Below are 14,928 nucleotides of genomic sequence, written 5' to 3' on the forward strand. Positions count from 1 at the left end.
AGATATGGGGACAATGGACAGCCTTGTCTTGTCCCTGATTTCAGTGGGATTGATTTAAGTTTCTCTCCATTGAGTTTGATGTTAGCTATAGGCTTGCTATATATTGCCTTTACTATGTTTAGGTATGTGCCTTGTATCCCTGATCTCTCCAAGACTTTAAACATGAATGGGTGTTGGACTTTGTCAAATGCTTTTTCGGCGTCTAAGGAGATGATCATGTGGTTTTTCTCCTTCAGTTTGTTTATGTAGTGGATTACATTGATGGATTTCCGTATGTTGAACCACCCTTGCATGCCTGGGATGAAGCCTACTTGGTCATGGTGGATGATATCTTTGATGTGTTCTTGGATTCGGTTTGCAAGTATTTTATTGAGTATTTTTGCGTCAATGTTCATAAGAGAGATAGGCCTAAAGTTCTCTTTTTTTGTTGGGTCTTTGTGTGGTTTAGGTATTAAGGTGACTGTGGCTTCATAGAATGAGTTTGGTAGTGTTCCTTCTGTTTCTATTTTGTGGAATAGCTTGAGGAGAATTGGAGTTAGCACTTCTTTGAAGGTCTTGTAGAATTCTGCGCTGAAGCCATCTGGTCCAGGGCTTTATTTGGAGGGGAGACTGTTAATGACTGCTTCGATTTCCTTGGGAGATATAGAGCTATTCAGTCTTTCTACCTGATTTTGACTTAGTTTTGGTAGATGGAATCTTTCAAGAAAATTATCCATTTCATTTAGATTCTCAAATTTTGTGGCATATAGGCTTTTGTAGTATGACCTAATAATTGTTTGGATTTCCTCAATGTCTGTGGTTATGTCCTCATTTTCATTTCTGATTTTGCTGATCTGGATAGTTTCTCTCTGCTTTTTAGTTAGTTTGGCTAAGGGTTTGTCTATCTTGTTGATTTTCTCAAAGAACCAGCTTTTTGTTTCATTGATTCTTTGGATAGTTTTATTTGTTTCTAGTTGATTGATTTCAGCCCTTAGTTTGATTATTTCCAGCTGTCTGCTCCTCTTGGGTGTATCTGCTTCTTTTTTTTCTAGGGTTTTCAGTTGGGCCATTAAGTTGTTTGTATGTGATGTTACGAATTTCTTCTTGCAGGCACTTAGTGCTATAAATTTTCCTCTGAGCATTGCTTTCAATGTGTCCCATAAATTTGGGTATGTTGTGCCTTCCTTTTCATTGAATTCTAGGAAGTCTTTAATTTCTTTCTTTATTTCTTCCTTAACCCAGCTGTCATTGAGTAGTAAGTTGTTCAGTTTCCATGTGCGTGTCGGCTTTTTGTTGTTTCTGTTGTTGTTGAGGTCAAGCTTTAGTCCATGGTGATCAGATAGTATACAAGGGATTATTTCAATCCTTTTGTATCTGTTGAGGCTTGCTTTGTGGCCCACTATATGGTCTATTTTGGAAAAGGTTCCATGCGGTGCTGAAAAGAAGGTGTACTCTTTTGAGTTTGGGTGAAATGATCTGTAGACGTCTATTAGGTCCATTTGATTTAGGGATTCTGTGAGTGCTTTTATTTCCCTATTTGGTGTCTGTCTAGTTGATCTGTCCCTTGGTGAGAGTGGAGTGTTGAAGTCTCCCACTATTAAGGTATTAGGATCAATGTATGATTTAAGCTTTAATAATGTTTCATTTACGAATGTCGGTGCTCTTGTATTTGGGGCATAGATATTCAAGATTGTGATGTCCTCTTGGTGGATTTTTCCTTTGATGAGAATATAGTGGCCCTCCTTATCTTTTTTGATTAACTTGGGTTGAAAGTCTATTTTATTAGATATTAGGATGGCTACTCCAGCTTGTTTTCTGGAACCATTTGCTTGAAAAACAGTTTTCCAGCCCTTTACTCTGAGGTAGTGTTTGTCTTTGTTGCATAGGTGTGTTTCTTGGATGCAACAGAATGTTGGATCCTGTTTCCTTAACCATTCTGTTAGCCTGTGTCTTTTTATTGGTGAGTTGAGTCCATTGATATTGATAGATAATAGTGACCAATGCATGTTAGTTCCTTTTGTAATGGAGTCGATGATCTAACCCTGTTTCATTGCTTGTTTTCTTTTCATTTTTGTTGGGACATTATCTGTATGCCCTGTTTTCTTGGGTGAATTTGTTTTCATTGGATTGGGGTTTTCCTTCTAGTATCTTCTGTAGGGACGGTTTGCTGTGTAGATATTGTGTAAATTTAGTTTTGTCATGGAATATTTTGTTTTTTCCATCTATGTTGATTGAAAGCTTTGCAGGGTATAGTAGTCTGGGTTGACATTTGTGATCTCTTAGAGTCCCCATGATACTTGCCCAGGCCCTTCTGGCTTTCATAGTTTCTGATGAGAAGTCCAGTGTGATTCTGATAGATCTACCTTCATATGTTACTTGGCCTTTTTCCCTTGCTGCTTTTAATATCTTTTCTTTGTTCTGTAGATTTAGTGTTTTGACTATGATGTGACGTGATGTGTTTCTTTTCTGGTCTAGTCTATTTGGAGTTCTGTAGGCCTCTTGTATATTTATGGACATCTCTTTCTTTAAGTTGGGAAAATTTTCTTCTATGATTTTCTTGAAAATATTTTCTGGACCTTGGAGTCTTCTTTTTCGTGAATTCCTATTATTCTTAGATTTTGTCTTTTCATAGCATCCTTGATTTCTTGGATATTTTGTGATTGGAACTTTTCTGATTTTACTTTTTCTTTGAGAGAAGTATCCATTTCTGCAAGTGTGTCTTCAGCTCCAGAGATTCTCTCTTCCATCTCTTGTATTCTGTTGGTGATGCTTACTTTTGTGGTTCCTGATCTTTTCTCCAAGTTCTCCAGCTCAAGGGTTTTCTCATTTTGTGTTTTCTTTATTGATTCTAATTCTGTTTTCATGCCTTGCACCATTTCTTTCATGTGTTTGAATTTGGATTCCTGTCTCTCTACGATGGCCTCTATTTCTTTTTTCATTTCCTTCTTATATGCCACTAATTTTTCCTCTACTTGTGTATCTATTTGTTTGGCTATGTTTGCCTGTGTTTCTTTAAGGATATTGTCTATTTCTTCTTTCTTTGCCTCCAATTGACTGGCCATCTCTTTGAAAGACTTGTTCATTTCCTCCTTATGAGCCTCAAATAATTGGGCAAGCATGGCTTTAAAATCATTTTCCTGTGCTTCTGCTGAATTGGAGTATCCATCGATTTTGGGGTTTGCTGGTTAAGTCATGATGTCCTGATTTATGTTGGAAGTGTTCTTTCGCCTATCTCTGGCCATTGGCTTATCTGAAACCTTCCCTGTTTGTTTTTGGATTCTGCAGATCAGACTGGTGCTGTCTCTCTCTGGTGTCTGGAGAGTTCTTCAGGAAGCTGAGCACTCTCAGCGTGTGCTGAGGACTAGCTGTACCTGTGGGAGGAAAGTACGCAGGCGCAAATGCAAGCGTGTGTGTGTGTGTGTGTGTGTGTGCGCGCGCGCGCGCGTGTGTGTCTGTGTGTGTAAGTGTGCATGGATGAGTTTCTCGAGGGACAGAGTGATGGCTAATGTTGAACCCTTGAATGTGTGGGAGGGGCTCTGCACTGTATATGTCGCAGGCGCTAATGATGATCGCAGCGCAATTTCTGGCATTAACTGTCTTAACTCCTCAATCAGGCCCACAGGGCAGGAACTTCAATGTCCCTAGTGCCCCTCTGTTTCCCAAAGTGGGTATGTGGGTGGGAGGGGGGTTCGATGCCTGGCTTCTGATTTAGAAGGACCCAGGATCTGGGGAACTGCAGATTCTCAAGGGTGCACTCACTTACAGGCAGGTCTCTTGGCAGAGATCTTGGTATCCGGGGCTCTCTGCTCTCTGGTTTGGCCCTGCTTCTTTGATGTGTTCCGCCAGTTCTGTGCTGCTGTCACTGCCAGGTTCTGAGGTCTTGCTGCAGCTGGAGATTTCAGGGTGGTCACTTCAGCAGGGATGGGGTAACCAGGCTCTCTGTTCTCTGGTTTGGCCCTGGTTAGTCTTAAACTGGAGGGCTGTGGTGCCCCGCCAGTTCAGTGCTGCTCCGCTGTCACGTCCCGCTGTAACTGGAGACTGGGTTGCTAGTCCCAATGCTTTCTGGGAAGTCCTGGGATCTCTTCCTTGTGCTCTCCAAGCTTGGGAGGCCCAGCACCTGGTGTGTCCAGGTTGTATGACGTTTCTGCCTGGTTTTGGTGAGTATATAGCGTATTCTCTGTCACTGTGGGATTGGGCGGGCCGTACCGTCAGTGATGGCGATCCTGCGGAGCTAGTCAGGAATCGATATTTCTATAGGCAAACCAGTTGTGTGACTGCTCTTGCTTTCTCGATGGATGAATCTGGGAAACACGATTGATGTAGTTTCAGGGCCCAGAGTTCAGTCTCCTGGTCTCTGCACGGCGAGTGCTGTCCTGCTTCTCAAACGCGGTGCTCTCCCGGCGCCGCCATCTTGGCTCCCCAGTAGTTTATTAATTTTACAAGGTAAAATCAAGTCATGCTGTTTAATCCAAGTAAACAAAAACTGCAGTTATTACAATATATCACGTCAAAAAATCTTTATAATATGTTGTTCTTCATTTAAAAAGGCTGGAGATTCTTGAATGAAAAATGTTTGCTTATGCTCTTTTATAGGACAAAAAGGACTACAGCTCCATGTTAGCCCAGCGTTATGCAGGGGTATATTCAGATCATTGTTAAATATTATATAAAGTATATGCCTGGATGCCTGTACCTAAAATAAATGATTTAATGCTGTTTCTTTTTGGCCTATGGATTTGGTATGGCCAGAATAGTCTATTTTCGCTGAAGCCTGCAGGCTAAGTATAGTTAGTTCTCTGTTTAATGCTAAATAAAACTTTTGTCCTTTAATTTTTGCTGTTAAGTTTTAATACAATATGATAGGATTAATAAGATTTGCTAGCCCCTTTATAAATTATGTTTGATTAAATTTTTGCTTTGATTTTATTTTAAAAAGAGCAGATTTAAAGTTATGCTAAAGAGTATAGTTGAGTACACAAGATTAAATTTTACCTAATCTCTTTGTTTAGGTTGTTTTTTTAAAGGTTAATATTAAAATGGGTAACCATAAAGTTTGCCTATATAGATCTACCTAATATTTGATTCTAAAACATACATTTAAAATATTTGGCAAAATTAAACATTATAACATCCTGTTTTATAGGAGGCAGTTTAGAGCAGATGATGAAGTTAGGAAAAGAGTAACTCAAATATGCTGGCTCTCAGACTTATCAAACATCTGAAAAATATGGCATTTTAACATATGTAAGCTTATTATCACAGAGTCCAACCTGTTGAGCCACAAGAAAATAAACTAATTCAGTTTTTAAAGGTACAGCCTATAGATTTTCCATTTTAAATAAAAGTTATTCCAATTGTTGATACTTTAATGATATTTACTGATGATTCATTATCTGGTGTTGCTGTCTATGCTTATGAAAGCAAAACAATGTCTTTTCAAGTGTTTAGCACATCTGTGCAAATAGGAGTTATCTACAGTATTGGCTGTGTTTCAGAGTTTTAATAAGCAGTCTTTAAACATTTTTACAGATAGTGTGTATGTAGCTCACTCTTTGCCTAGGTTAGAGACTAGGCAGGTCAAATCCAGATATTTTCTCCTGCTGGAATTTTATTTTTTACAAATTCAAAACTTGGTACAGGAAAGAAACTTTCCCTTTTTTATAGAACATTTAAGGGCTCATTCTAATTTGCTAGGACCCCTGTCTAAAGAAAATGCATTGGTAGATAAAGCCACTAAAGTTTATTGTTGACAGTTAAAAAGAGCCCAGGATACCCATAACATGCATCATCTTAATAGTCATAGTGAAACCTTAAATATGGGTTGACTAAAAACCAGGCCGTACTATAATCAAGGCTTGCAGTACTTGTCCTCAATTTCAGCCTCTTCCTCGTTTGGGAGTCAATCCTAAAAGGATTGGTTCCAAATCAAATTTGGCAAATGGATATTACTCATATTCCTAAATTTGGAAAATTAAAATATGTACATGTTTGCATTGATACCTATTCTGGATTTATTTTTGCCACTCCTCAACCAGGAGAAGCTGCAAAAAAAAAATGTTATTGCTCATTGTCTACAGGCTTTTAATGGTCGACGAGTTCCTAAGCAATCAAAAACTGACAATGGAGCAGGATATACTAACAAATCTTTTAAAAGATTTTGTCAACAGTTTCAAGTTTCCCATACAACTGGAATATCTTACAGTCCTCAAGGACAAGGCATGCTAGAGCATGCCCACTAAACAATTAAGATTTATTTGCAAAAAACAAAGAAGGGGGAGCCACTCCCATGGACACCTAAATTAAAAACAAAATGGATCTGAAAATTTAAAATTGGGATAAGCATGGTAAATCTGCATCAGATAGATATTTGCATACAAAAAAACAAAAATAAATTTTACTAAAGTAAAATGGAGAAATCTTTTAACAAATCAATAGCATGCACCCGACCCTGTGCTCATATGGGGACAAGGAGTTGTCTGTGTTTTCTCTGTAGGAAAATGATGCAGCTTGATGGCTATTTGAATGCCTGGTGCAACAAGTGGATGAGGAGTTTTCTCCTGATAATGATAATGATGTCAAAGAAGACCCCGCCAGTCAAGATGACTGCTATGTGCTGCCCTCAAGGAAGAATGTTGTTTTTACATGGACTATTCTGGGGTTGTGAAAGACAACATGGCTAAAGTTAGAGAGGGCTTGGAGAGGAGAATAACACAGAGAGAACAAGAGGAAAGTTGGTTTCATAATTGGTTTTCAACCTCTCCCTGGCTCACCACTCTCCTCCCTTCAATCTTGGGACCCATGGTGGGCTTCCTTCTTCTCATATCTTTCAGCCTATGGGCCATCAAAAGGCTTACTAGCTTTGTAAAAGAACAAATTGACTCCCTGGCATCTAAACACATACAAGTTCATTATCACAGACTTAATTTGGCTGACAGAGGCTTAGCTGAGCCCGTGGAAGACTGGTAACAGTCAACACATGGGTCTTGATTGTGTTTGGCTCTCATGAGAACAGCATAAAACTCACATAAATGCTTGCCTGATCTGGCATGGGGACCACATGGGTATAGGACAAGGTACCGCAGGGGAAGGACCTAATTGTCCGCTTCTGAGTTCCCTGAGAAACAAACCTGATTGCATAGAGGTTGGTGTTTGATTACCCCTAACCACAACCTGCTGGGGATGCCCTCAGGTGTTGATGGGGTCTTCGTCTCCTCCCCAAAAAGACACCCAAAAAGGCTGCAAAACGCCCTGGGAGGATCAGGTCTCTACTTCCCCCCTCTGGTTAATGCCAGGTGTCTTCAAAAGACCTCAGGTTCATAACCTACCTGCTAGCCTCTTAAATTATTTGAGAAAGGGAGGGGATGCTGGGAGCCAAGGCCACCTAGTTGAAAGTTACAGACAGCTGCAAGGTCATAGGTGAGAGATTTACATTTCTGGCACCTATGAGACTTCTGTGTGTCAGGCTAGATATTTTCAGATATCTTAGCTGACATTCTTGTTGTATCTCTTTTAGTAAACTTTCTTGTGTTTTACTGCACATCATTAAACGCCCTGTTATGTTTTGTAAACTATATTGCTGACACATTTTCCCTTCCTGCCTTCTCCCTATAAAATGGTGTGAAAATTTTTCAATAAATGAGAGTGAGATCAGAGTATAGACTTGCGCTCAATCTTTTGTGTCTCTTGTCGCCACCACCATTCTTTCTGCCACTCCATAAGAAACTGATGAACTCCCTCTGAACGGGACAAACCCCCACTCCCATCCTAGGGAAGATTAGAAGTGAAAAGGGCTGAAGACCTCTTCTATCAACTTCCTGCTGATTAGGGTCAATGGGTCTGTAGGGGATTACCAAAATAAAATTGTTAGGATACGAACAGTCCAGTCTAAAGACCAATACCAAGTAGCAACATGAAGTCAGAAAAAGCTGCCAGACTCAGTTGAATTGCCTGGAGAAGTTCTCTGGAATATTTCTCTCTTCAAAGTCAAGTGTCAGAGCACTAATACAAGCGCAGACATGTCAACCCAAAAATCGAAGCCTCACTGTATGGGAACCTATATATAGCTCCTCTCCTCAGAGTCCTCCCAGAGATGGTCTCAGCTCTCCAAAGTCATATCACTTGCAGGTGAGGGATCAGAACAAAATATCACATGCTCTATCACCAGCCAACCTACAGGAAAACATCATGTGCCCCACTTGCAGTAAAACATACAAGACAAAACTGAGTCGTCAAGGAAATCAGAAACTTCCACTTCATATTCTCATTTCTGTTTAAAAATGTGTTTTTACCTTTTACATTAACATGCTTCACACAATAAGAATAATCATAATTATGCGAACCGTAAGACTAGAACTATATATCAAATAATAGCCAAACAAAGCATTAAATTTCTTTCAATAAATAATAATTAAAAAAAAAGCTTTTATATTTCCAAAGCCATACAAAATAACCTGAATTTCTATCAATATACAATAGTTACACAAAATAACCTTAAATTTTTATCCACATACAATACAAAATAACCTTGAATTTTCACAAAATAACCTTAAATTGCTATTAATATACATTAATTCATACCTAGGCAAAGTAACACATCAAACGACCTAGAATATCATCCCCTCCTTTTGAGAATGTGGATATCCTGTAGACAAAGATATCTCTTGAGTGTCCTATAAAATCTGGGATATTGGCCAAGTCCCAGGAAAACTAGCTGAATCTTTTTTGTCCATTATTTCTGTTGTCTGTCTAGTCTTTGTGTTTTGTTTGGGGTAGCCCTTTTGAAGATGATTTGCATGCAAATTTTAGAAAAATCAGTAAGTGAGGTAAAACAAAACAAAACAAAACAGTTGGCAGTAGTGAATCACCTGGGCTATTGCTTTTTCAAGACACTCATGTCTCAGGTGATAAGAGGTTTTCCCTGGTCAGATCTAATCTTTGTAAGTCTTGTTGGTAAGCATATTTTCTCATTCCCTGTAGATACATAAGCCTAACCACATCCCCATCTCAAAACTATTGCAGATTTCCATTCTATTACTGCATCCTTATAGTATATTAGTTGACCCAGCTGTTCCATTTATTTTCAGTAAGCCAGTGTCTCTCAGCTGTTGTTGTTCCTTTTTTTCAACATTAAGAAAATGTAGTCTATTGGTTATGCTAACCTCTGTAGTTCCTGTTTTCTTCCCTAAGTTCTTTCTCTCCACAATTTGCTCCATTTGTGTTTTCTTTAATTTTTCCAATTCTATCTTCAGATCTTGAGCGCTTTTGTTGATTTCCTTCACCTGTCTGACTGTATTTTCCTGTTTTTCCTTCAATTCCTTCAGCTGTTTGTTTCAACAGTCTTCTGTTTCTTTTATTTCATTCAGTGATTTAAGCATTTCCTCTGTAAAGGCCACAAACTGTTTGGCTGCAGCTTCCTGTATTTCTTTGCAGGTGGCCATAATCTGTTTGAGTTTATCTTCCTCTAGTTCTTTATGAATTTTATTTGTTTCCTCTGTTATCCTCTTCATGAGCATAGACGTTAGGTCATCTTGTTGAACTTCAATTATGCTCATGTGTTCAGGGTTACTTGCCCCTGGATAACTGGGTTCTGGAGATGCCATATTGCTCTATCTTTTGTTGGTTGAGCTTTTATGCTGACTTCTACCCATTGATTATCTTAGTTGTTGGGTGTTATTTTCTGGTGGCGACTGGAATCCTGTGGTAGAGGGAATCCCCTTGGCAGGAAGATGGTTTTTCCTGAAGGAAGCATCTCTTCTAAGGTGTGATTGGTTCTTTCTTCAACTGCTTATCTTGTAGGATTGTAATACCTGTAATGTGAATTATAGTGTAATATGCAAAGAATAGTTTCGTCTTATTGGCTACATAGGTGGGAGCATTATCGGTCTTAATTTGTGTACATATCCCCTTAATTGCCATTCTTTCTAATAAGTGTATAATTGCACAATCATCCTTTGAAGAACTTGAAGCAGTTGCCCATTAAAAGCCTGAGTATGTATCAATGGTATGGTGTATATACCTTTGTTTTCCAAATTTTGCAAAATGAAAAACATTCATTTCCCAGGTTTCATTTTGTGTTTGGTCCCCTTAAGGTTACTACCAGTAGGTAACAGAATTTGGTTATATAGAGAACATGTAGGATATATATATTTTTATTATCATTTCCTTAGCTTGTTGCCAATGTTTTCTTGAAACATTTCCCATTAACATGATGTTTCTCATGAAATTTAGAGGCTTCTAAAATGTTCCATATTCGTAATTGGTCATTTTCCTCACTTGCTTGTGGCTGGCAAACCTGTATGTGACCAAATGGATAGTTTCTACTTATGATGACCTGTTGTAATCACGGAAAGAATGAAGTTATTTCTGAGCCTGGTTTAACAGGATCAAATTCAGCAGTCTCTGTATGCAAAACAACTCTTTCTGCATATAAATAATCAGTAATTATATTAAGAGATCCTGGAAAATCTAATAATACCATAAGGATTGCATACAATTGTGAGATTTGAATTGAGGTAAATGGACTTTTGGTCACCTTGCTTATTTTGTCTGACTTACAATCTGCAACCATCTTGTTTGCATCAGTCTAGAATGTTGGTGCCTCAGGAATTGCTGTTCTCTTTACAATAAGTGGAAGAATCCAATTTGTTCTTTTTATAAAATTAATTGATCCACTTTTAGGATATTTATTATTAATTTCTCCCAATTAGACAAGCGATTTGCCAATAATCATTGATCAACCACACTGACATTATCTCAGTATTAGTAAGAGGCACTACAATTTCAGACATATCTCTTCTTTTATAATTCATTCAGAAATATTTTCTATATATGTTGGGACCAATTAAATAATGATGAGGCACAAAACAGATCTGATATGAAACAGCTTTCTTAGATGGGAATGAAAAGAGAGAGAGGAGAGAAGGAGAGAGGAAAACATGATGGAAGGAAGAGATTGAATTTAGTTGATTGCAACAAATGCATGTCAACAGGGGTTCTTTGGGCTGACACATGTCTGGAATGGATTGAGCAGAACCCATGACCAGGGGCCTGAACAAAGAGGAAAACAAACATGAACCTGTAATGATATGAGAAGGGACAAAGAAGACATTTCCTTTTTTAAGGTCAGGGTTAAGAACTGCAGTGTAAAACAACTGCTGGGAAGAGCAACTTTTGCTCATGCTGAAGACACCTAGATGCTTCCAAGCATACACAGGAGAGGTTTCAACCATCTGTAAGTGGACATACACAGGATCTGAGGCACTTTCTTGCCTCCACATGCACATACATCTCTGTATACAAAAATCTTACAAATAAAATATAAAATGAATAAAAATATTGAAGTCATTTGTGGGTTTCTTTGATTTACATGTTTAGGAAAGTCAAGGTTAGTGCATCCAACTCTGCTCAGCTGTGGATTTTTGTACATACTCCTCTTTTCCCCTACCCTATTAATCCGTTCCTTCTTTTTTTTTTAGCACTTGTTGTCTACTGCTGCAACTCCATTTTTCTCCATTACTTACTTAATTAATTAATTAATTAATGGGCTTTACATCAGGATGTAAACTTACCCTACCTCCTCCTCTGTAAGCTCCTCCCTATGCCTCCCCCTCCCTTTCTTCCCCACCAACTTTATTTCCAGAGAAGGATAGACCTCTGATGGATAGCAACCCCCTTGGAATGTCAAGTAGGACAGGGCACATCTCTTATTGAGGCTAGTCCAGGCAGTCCAGTTGGAAAAAAGTGATCCAAAGGCAGGCAACAAGGAACCTCTACTCCCATTGTTGGAGAATCCATATCATGACCAAGCTGTACATCTGCTATATGAGTGTTCACAGTCTGTGTCCAGCCCATGCTTGGTTTTTGGTTGGTGGTCCAGTCTCTCTGAGCCCACATGGGCCCAGGTTACTTGATTCCCTAAGCCTTTTAGTGCTGTCCTTGACCCCTCTGGCTCCCTCAAGCCTTCCTCCCACTCTTCCACAAAACTCCCTGAGCTCAGCCTATTAATTGCCTGTTGGTCTTTGCATCCATTTCCATCTGCTGCTGGATGCAGTCCTTCAAAAGACAATTATGCTAGGCTCTTGTCTGCAAGCACATCAGAGTTTCATTAACAGTGTCAGGGTGTGGCTCTCTCACATGGGATGGGTCTCAAGTTGGTCTGCTCACCAGCTAGGCATTCCCTCAATCTCCACCCACTTTAATCCTTACATTTCTTGTTGGTGAGACACATTTTAGGTCACAGCTTTTATGAGTGAGTGGGTCTCCCCCTCTCTCCACTGAGAGTTCCGCATGGATACAGAAAGTTTCCATATCCCCAGCTGCTAGGAGTCCCAGCTAGGGTCATTCCCCATAGACTCCTGGGAGCCACCTCTCAGAGATGCCCCATCTTAGCAATTTCTCTTCTCTCTCAAGGTCCTTCCTTTCTGGCCCACAATCTTTCTCTCACCCCCCCCCCATGATCCCACCACTGTTTTCCTCCCCACTCTCCCACCTAGCTTTCTCCTTCCACCTATTTCAGTTTCCATTTTATTTTTGTTCTAAGTGAGATTAAAGTATCCTCCCTTGGTCCCTCCTTGGCTTCTTTGGGTCTGTGGATTGTAGCATGATTATCCTCTACCAAATGGCTAATGCCCCCTTATAAGTGAGTACATACCATGATCCCTTCACTTGTGGCAGTTTAACTACTGTAACAAAATTAATGTGATGTCTCCTCTTGTTAAAAACTTGATTACTTCTGGAATTAACTCATACCCCAAACTGGAGCATCTACCTGTGAGAAAGTATTACTTAACCTCACCTAGGAGAGCAATGGGAAAATTCCCTTTCCACAGACTGTTGAATGTGGTATCTGGTCACAAATTCTTTGCACACCACCCCATCTTGGCAGCTAGCTCTCCAGTGTTCAGAGCCCTGTTTGAACATGAGATGGAAGAGAGATGAAAGAACCTCTTTGAGGTACCTCACAGAGAGCTGCAAGTCTTCAAGGAGATGATGGGCTTCATTTACATGGGGAAGGCACCAAACCTACACACCATGGTTGCAGATGTGCTGCTAAAGCAACTCAAGAATTTCAGCACTTCCTTCTCCACTGTAATTCTAATCCTCCAATCTTATCCTTACAGCTGTAACAGAATACCAGCTGCAACCTTCCTTTCCATCTGCCAACAACTGTGGGTCTCACAGACAATCCCCTTTAAAATCCCTCCCCACAACTCCTTGCCCTATTGCAGCTTCCAGCTAAGCATGAACTTTTTGGTCATCCACAGACCAGTCCTGCATGTCCTATAGTCCTGTGTGTAGATCCTACCCTCTCCTTCACTACCTGTAGATCCACAATCAGCAATCTCATCCCCGACATTATGGCAGACCTTTTGGTGTGACCTTTTTTCATTGTCTCCGCAAATTTCAAAGAGACAAGATAAGTAGACGCTAGGGGAAGACTCTCCTCCCACCTGTGAATCCTTTTAGACCTCTAGAAGATCCCCATTCCTAAGAGTCACTGACCAATACCCAGAAACACACTTTATCTTGAACCTCCCAGTGGCCAGAACTTTTAGATACAAATATTTTCTTTTAGAAAACAAATAACAATCACACGCTTTAGAAATCCAGGGAGAACCCTCCTCAATTCCTGGTGGGAATGTAAACTTGTACAACCAATTTGGAAATCAACCTGGTGCTTTCTCAGATAATTAGAAATAGTGCTACCTCAAGATCCTGCTATACCACTCCTAGGCATATATCCAAAAGATGCTCAAGTATACAACAAGGACATTTGCTCAATCATGTTTGTAGCAGATTTATTCATAATAGCCAGAACCTATTAAAGCAGATGCTGACACTCACAACCAAACTTTGGGCAGAGTGCAGAGCATCTGATAAAAGAAGGGGAAGATAGAAAGACCTGGAAGAGTCTGGAGCTCCAAAAGAAAAACAACAGAACCAAAATTATGGGCCTAGGAGACTTTTCTGAGACTGATACTCCAACCAAGGGCCATTCATGGAGATAACCTATATCACCTGCACAGAGGTAGCCCATGGCAGCTCAGTCTCCAAATAGGCTTTCTAATAATGGGAACAGTGGCTGGCTCTTAGATCACCTCCCTGTGAGGGGAGATCACCCAGACTGGACCACATTGGAAGACTATGAAAAACAGTCCTGAAGAGACCTGATAGACTAGAGTCAGATGAAAGGGGAGGAGATCCTCCACTATCAGTGGACTTAGGTAGGGGAATGGGAGGAAATAAGGGAGGGAGGGCAGCATTGGGAAGGGACCATCGTGGAGATACAGCTGGGATACAAAGTGAATAAACTGTAATATTTAAAAAATCATATTAAAATATTTTAAAAAGAGAAAAACAGTTAAAAAAGAAAGAAGAAATCTAGCATAACTCTCTTCTGAAAAACTTCATGTAAGAGCTGAGGTAAAGAGATACAAAGACCCACATCCAAACACTAGGCAGAGATCATGGAGTCTTGTCAAAAAGTGTGGGAAAAGATTGAGGGTGTCAGAGGTTTCAAGGACACTAAAAGGAGACCTTCAGAGTAAACTAACCAGGGTCCATAGGGGCTCACAGAGACTGGGCCAGCAACTAAAGAGCATGCATGGGCTGGACCTAGTCCTCCCCCCCATATATATATATATCAAATGTGACAATTGGAGCATTTTAGTTTTTTCCCATACCTGAGCTGCCTTATTTGGCCTCACTGGGAAACCATATGCTTAGCCCTAGTGTGACTTGATGTGCCAGAGAAGGCTGGAATTCATAGGAACATATCCCCTTGGTGAGAAGGGGAGGGGAAAATGTGGGGTGTAAGTGGGCACTGGGAGAAGAGAATAAAAGGGAGATAAGAAATTGTAAAGTTAACTTATTAATTAGTTAAGTAATTAATTCGATAATTCAAAGGTAAAAAAAGAGACAATCAAAAATTAGAGGCAGTAAGTAAATACC

This window comes from Meriones unguiculatus, chromosome 10 (genome assembly GCF_030254825.1).
Source record: "Meriones unguiculatus strain TT.TT164.6M chromosome 10, Bangor_MerUng_6.1, whole genome shotgun sequence".
Taxonomy (NCBI): domain Eukaryota; kingdom Metazoa; phylum Chordata; class Mammalia; order Rodentia; family Muridae; genus Meriones; species Meriones unguiculatus.